Source organism: Rhinopithecus roxellana, chromosome 4, assembly GCF_007565055.1.
Source record: "Rhinopithecus roxellana isolate Shanxi Qingling chromosome 4, ASM756505v1, whole genome shotgun sequence".
NCBI classification, from domain to species: domain Eukaryota; kingdom Metazoa; phylum Chordata; class Mammalia; order Primates; family Cercopithecidae; genus Rhinopithecus; species Rhinopithecus roxellana.
Genome location: NC_044552.1, coordinates 139,967,338 through 139,972,786, shown reverse-complemented (window position 1 = coordinate 139,972,786; position 5,449 = coordinate 139,967,338). Strand labels below are relative to the sequence as shown.

Sequence of the window (5,449 nt, the reverse complement as noted above, 5' to 3'; positions counted from 1 at the left end):
TCATTCCATAACATAGGATGAGTCCTTTATTCACAACAGCAAAGACATGGAATCAACCTAAATGGCCATCAGTGACAGACTGGATAAAAAAAAAAAAAAAAAAAAAAAAAAACTGTGATACATATACAGCATAGAATACTATGCAGTCATAAAAGGAACAAGATCATATCTTTGCAGAGACATGAGTGGACCTGGAGACAATAATCCTTAGCAAACTAACGCAGGAACAGAAAACCAAATATCATGTGTTCTCACTTATAAGTTGGAGCTAAATGATGAGAACACATGGGCACATAAAGGAGAACAACACACACAGGGACCTATTGGAGGATGGAGGGTAGCAGGAGGGAGAGGATCAGGAAAAATAACTAATGAGAACTAGGCTTAATACCTAGGTGATGACATAATCTGTACAACAAACCCCCATGAGACAAGTTTACCTATGTGACAAACCTGCACATGTACCCCTGAACATAAAATAAAAGATAAAAAAAAGAAACTATGATCTCTGATCTGGGCCTTAGAGGATGTGTACAGTCTATATAGACAGGCTATTCTTAATGGAAAAGAAGCTTCCCTACCCTCAACACCGCCCCCCCGACCCCCACCAAATTAAGTAAAGCAAAATGGCTTTATCTACATATTCTTTGAAAGGAAAACTAAAATCTACTCATTTTCTGTTATGTTAAAAGAACAGTATATACTAGTTTTCGTTAGTTAATAAGACCATTAGCCAAGTCAGAGTGAATATGATACTCTGAGATTATGAAGCTGACCAAGCATCAGGAGATCTCATTTCATATCCCAGTCTGCGCCAGCTTATAATACAATCTTGGGCAATACAAACTGATATAATGAGAAGAAAAAAAAAACTTTAAAAATCGCTGCTCAAACTGAATCACTAGAAGATATTCAGTATGACCATTGGTAAGAAGTGCTCTTTCAGTTTAGAAGGGAAGAAGGGAGGGAGGGTGAGAGGGAGGAAGAAAGGGGGAGAGAGGGAGAAAAAAGAAGAGAATGAAGAAGGGAGGGAGAGTGGGAGGGAGGGAGGAAGGGAAGAAAAGAAGAAGGAAGGAAAGAAGGGAGGAAGGAAGGAAGGAAGGAAGGAAGGAAGGAAGGAAGGAAGGAAGGAAGGAAGGAAGGAAGGAAGGAAGGAAGGAAGGAAGGAAGGGCAAGGCAAGGCAGGCCATGGTCTACACTTGCTGATGTTCTTATTGTTGGTCAGAGGAGGTTCCCTGGGTGGGGACTGAGAGGAAAGACAGGAAACAGAAAGGTAAATCATCCTTCATTTGGAAAGTCCTTCCTGGAGATTTGTAAGATCAGAGGTCCTGGAAATGTGGCAGAGGACTGACTCAGGAGAGAGAATGGTCCGTGTGAAGGGAGGATTGTGTAGGTAGTGGCGTGGAAGGACAGGGCGGGTTACAAAAATAGTTAGTCATTTTGTGTTCATCTTTAAGTTGTTCCCTGTGGGGTGCTCTCTGTTGTGTTTGCTTGTGGTGCTTCTGAGGAACGGAGAAAGAGAATGATATCTGGTGTGAGCGAAAGCTGTGGCCCCTCAAGAGCAGAACCCACATCTGCTGTAACCACCTTCACATCCCAGTGCTGAGGATAACACTGGGCACATGTTGGGGCTTCAATACGGAAGAAAGAGCAAAATGAGGGTTTGTGAGAGTATTTCATATGTGTGAGTAATCATTAGTGTATCCATTGTGAAAACTAATCTCGTCGTGTCTATTAAATAAAATCACGTGCCCTAAGATCCAGCAATATCATTTCTGAGAAACTATATGCCAGAAATAAAATTACCAGTATGAAAGAATTTGTATACAGAAATGCTACCAGCAGCATTGTTGGGGGGTGGTCAAGAAATAAGGACAACCTAAATATTCATCAAAAACATTTGATAGATAAGCAGACACATTCCAAAGCTCAGGCTCTGGAACCTGCCTTCTTGAACTTAATCTGGGTCCCACCACTTACTAACTACAGTACGTGACATGAGTAGGTTATTTAGACTACCAGTGATTCAGCTTGCTCCTCTGCGTATTGATGATGATAATAATATCTACTTCATATGTTTATTATAAAAAGTAAAGGAAATCATTCAGGTAGGGTGCTTAGAACAATGTCTTGCACTCGATAAATATTCTCATTACTGGGGGTGTGCATGGGACAAAGAAAAGTGAAGCCAGGGCTGCGAGCACTTTTTCTACCCACGGTGTCTCAGATTCATTCTTAAGAAACTGAGAATTTAATCTTGCAAAATGCCAAAAAGACCATCTTATGCCCCATCTCCCACCCCAGCTTCTGCAACACAAATGCCCAGCCCACCAGGGTTTGCAAGATAAAATCCATACCATCATCTTGCCTACAACAACTACAGGCTGGGAGGGAACCCAGGCACCAACAGCTGGGTCAGGGCATCCTCCAGTATTATGATTCCAAAACTCCCAAAGCCACCAGATAAGCCACTGATGCCCTACAGGAGGTAGAGCAGAAAGGTCTGGAACCAAGTAAAGGCTTCCAACCCTGACCTATAGTTGTGGGAAATTGGCAAGATTATTGGTGGCATGTGGCAATATCTCGCTAATGAAGAGAAACAATATTTAAACAAATACGAATTAGAAAAGATAGAGTACAATGAATCTATGGACGCCCATCATCATTTCCCCATGTACCTTGCTTACATAAATGCAAAAAGTCTTGCAGAGGCTGCTTTAGAGGAAGAAAGTCGACCCAAACAGTCTCACATGGAGAAAGGAGAACCATGAGCCTTCTCTGCTAAAGATCAGATGATTATGATGATGCCTTTTCAACGAAGCGTACAGCCACCGTCCGTTTCCAGAGAAACCACTGCCTCATCAGTGAAATCCTTAGTGAGAGTGTGGTATCAGAGGTACAGTCAGTTGTCACAACAGCTTGAATGCAGGTCCTCAAATGATAGATCCAGTCCTTAATGGTTCAACAGCGAAAAGTAAAAGCTGAACTTCTTCCAAAAGAGGAACGACACCAGGAGAAGGCGAAATTCCTGGAAAGCACAGATTCATTTAACAATGAACTTAAAAGGTTGTGCGATCTGAAGGTAGAAGTGGATCTGGAGAAAATTGCAGCTGAGATTGCACAGGCAGAGGAACAGACCCACAAAAGGCAGGAGGAAAGGGAGAAGGAGGCGGCAGAGCAAGCTTAGTGCAATGAGTGCAGCGTCGTTCCTGAGGCAGAGCAAGTGGCCAACAAAGGCGAGGAAAAGAAAGACAATGAGAACATTCCAATGGAGGCAGAGGAGACACACCTTGAAGAAATGACAGAGCCGGCCAGGCACGGTGGCTCAAGCCTGTAATCCCAGCACTTTGGGAGGCCGAGACGGGCGGATCACGAGGTCAGGAGATCGAGACCATCCTGGCTAACACTGTGAAACCCCGTCTCTACTAAAAAATACAAAAAAACTAGCCGGGCGGGCGCCTGTAGTCCCAGCTACTCGGGAGGCTGAGGCAGGAGAATGGCGTGAACCCGGGAGGCGGAGCTTGCAGTGAGCTGAGATCCGGCCACTGCACTCCAGCCCCGGCGACAGAGTGAGACTCCGTCTCAAAAAAAAAAAAAGAAAAGAAAAAAAAAAGAAAAGAAAAGAAATGACAGACCCAACAGAATGGTGAAGAAGGCAAGTCTACTCCTGAGGACAAGGAGAGCGGGCAGGAGAGGGCCAACAGTATGGCAGAGAAAGGAACCAGTGATAGTAATACTGGCTCAGAGAGCAATGGTGCAACAGTGGAGGGGCCACCACCATACTAGGAGATGAGAAAAAAGAGCAAATGTTGCCTTGTTTTACGTGTTTTAAATACTTTTATAAGTGAAAAAATTGTTTTTAGTTTCAATGGTAAAAAATATTCTCCTTACTATGATTTATTATTATTATTTGCTCATAAGAGCACAGAGAAAAGTGTAAAAATGCATTCACCACACTATAAGCCTTGGTGATGGGACTAGAAGGAGAGACAGAAGTTACTAACTTTATATATACACCATGCTCTGCTGTTTAATTTGTTGTAAGACACATGTGTTAACATAGTAATTTGAAAATCAAATCCAATGCAACGTTTTAAAAGAGTAAAAACAAAATAGAAAAAATGTTGAGGTATACCAGCCCTACAATATATTAAGGTGTATATTGCAGAAACAGGTGGCTCTAGTAGTTAAATATATTCCAGTGGGATAGAATGGAAAGGTCTGAAATAGGATTCAGTGGATATAAGGCTTTATTATAGGGTAAGGTAATATCTCTAATCTTTACAGAAAGGTGGGATTATTAAAAATGGTACAGAAACAGTTATCTCTTTGGGAAAAAAAAGTTATGTTGATTTTCTCCCCCATACCTTAAACTGAAATAAATACCAGATGTATCAAAAACTTAAGTACTTAAAAAATAAAAAGAAAAGGCAGAAGAATATTTTTCTGATTTTGAGGTAAAGAGAGCCCTTTTAAGCATGCAAACAAACAAATCTTAAGGAATAAAATAGAAATGGCTATATAAACATTTAAAACTTCTGTATAACTTCCTTATTCAAGTTTTTAAAACCTATGAATTGAAAGACAAATGAAAACCTGAAATAGTACTCATCATGTGCTGACCATAAAGATAATTTATAAATAATATGAAAATGATGAACACCCAAATATAAAGAGACTGGGCAAAATAAGTGAGAAGACAATTTGCAAAAGCAGCACACAGATGAACATGCAAAAAACCATTCAGTGTTTTTAATAACCAAACCGAAATTCAAACAAGAAATACCATTTTTACTTATAAAATTTATCCCTTGTAAAGGTTAACTTCTAGAAGACCACTTTAATTCGTAGTGTCAAATGCCTCCATCCTGGTAGCAGCCATCGCCACCTGTTGGTGGCACTCAGAGGTAACTCGGGTTTGCTCTGAGTTACAGCTTTGCCTTTCAGAGAAAGCTCCTAAGTCAAAAGTCAGAAACTTCTGTACCTCTACGGTGTGAGGTGGAGAAACAGGTTTTTCATTCTATGCTGCCACAGGGATAAAATAGTGCATCTACAGAGAGCATTTAGCAATATAAAAATCATTTGATGTGTTAATAAATTATGATTTAATGAGTGAGTTTGCATGAAATTATAAGAAAATAATCTCACACAAGAAAGAAACCACCTACTATCAGCAGCAGATCTGTTAAATAAATTAATTTAATTTAATGAAATTAGTAAAACAGTGATATATAAAAACATGAAAAATATTTACTACATCAAGCTAAGCTGTGGGGAGGGGAAGGAAATGACAAAGTTCTATGTAGATTTAAGTCAATTTTCTTATTTTATGTCTGAAATTATACATGGAAAATGCTGAAAGTTATTATCTCTGGGAGGTAGAATGAGAAATGTTTTAATTTTCTCTTTTCCTCTGGGCATGTGTGTGTTTTATGTTTTTTGTGTTTTC

The 5,449-nt window shown here is 40.1% G+C and overlaps 1 pseudogene; it reads left to right on the top strand.

Annotated features, from left to right (window-relative positions):
* The first annotated feature begins 2,264 nt into the window (after positions 1-2,264).
* On the top strand, positions 2,265-3,786 carry LOC104678646 (annotated as a pseudogene).
* The last annotated feature ends 1,663 nt before the right edge of the window (positions 3,787-5,449 follow it).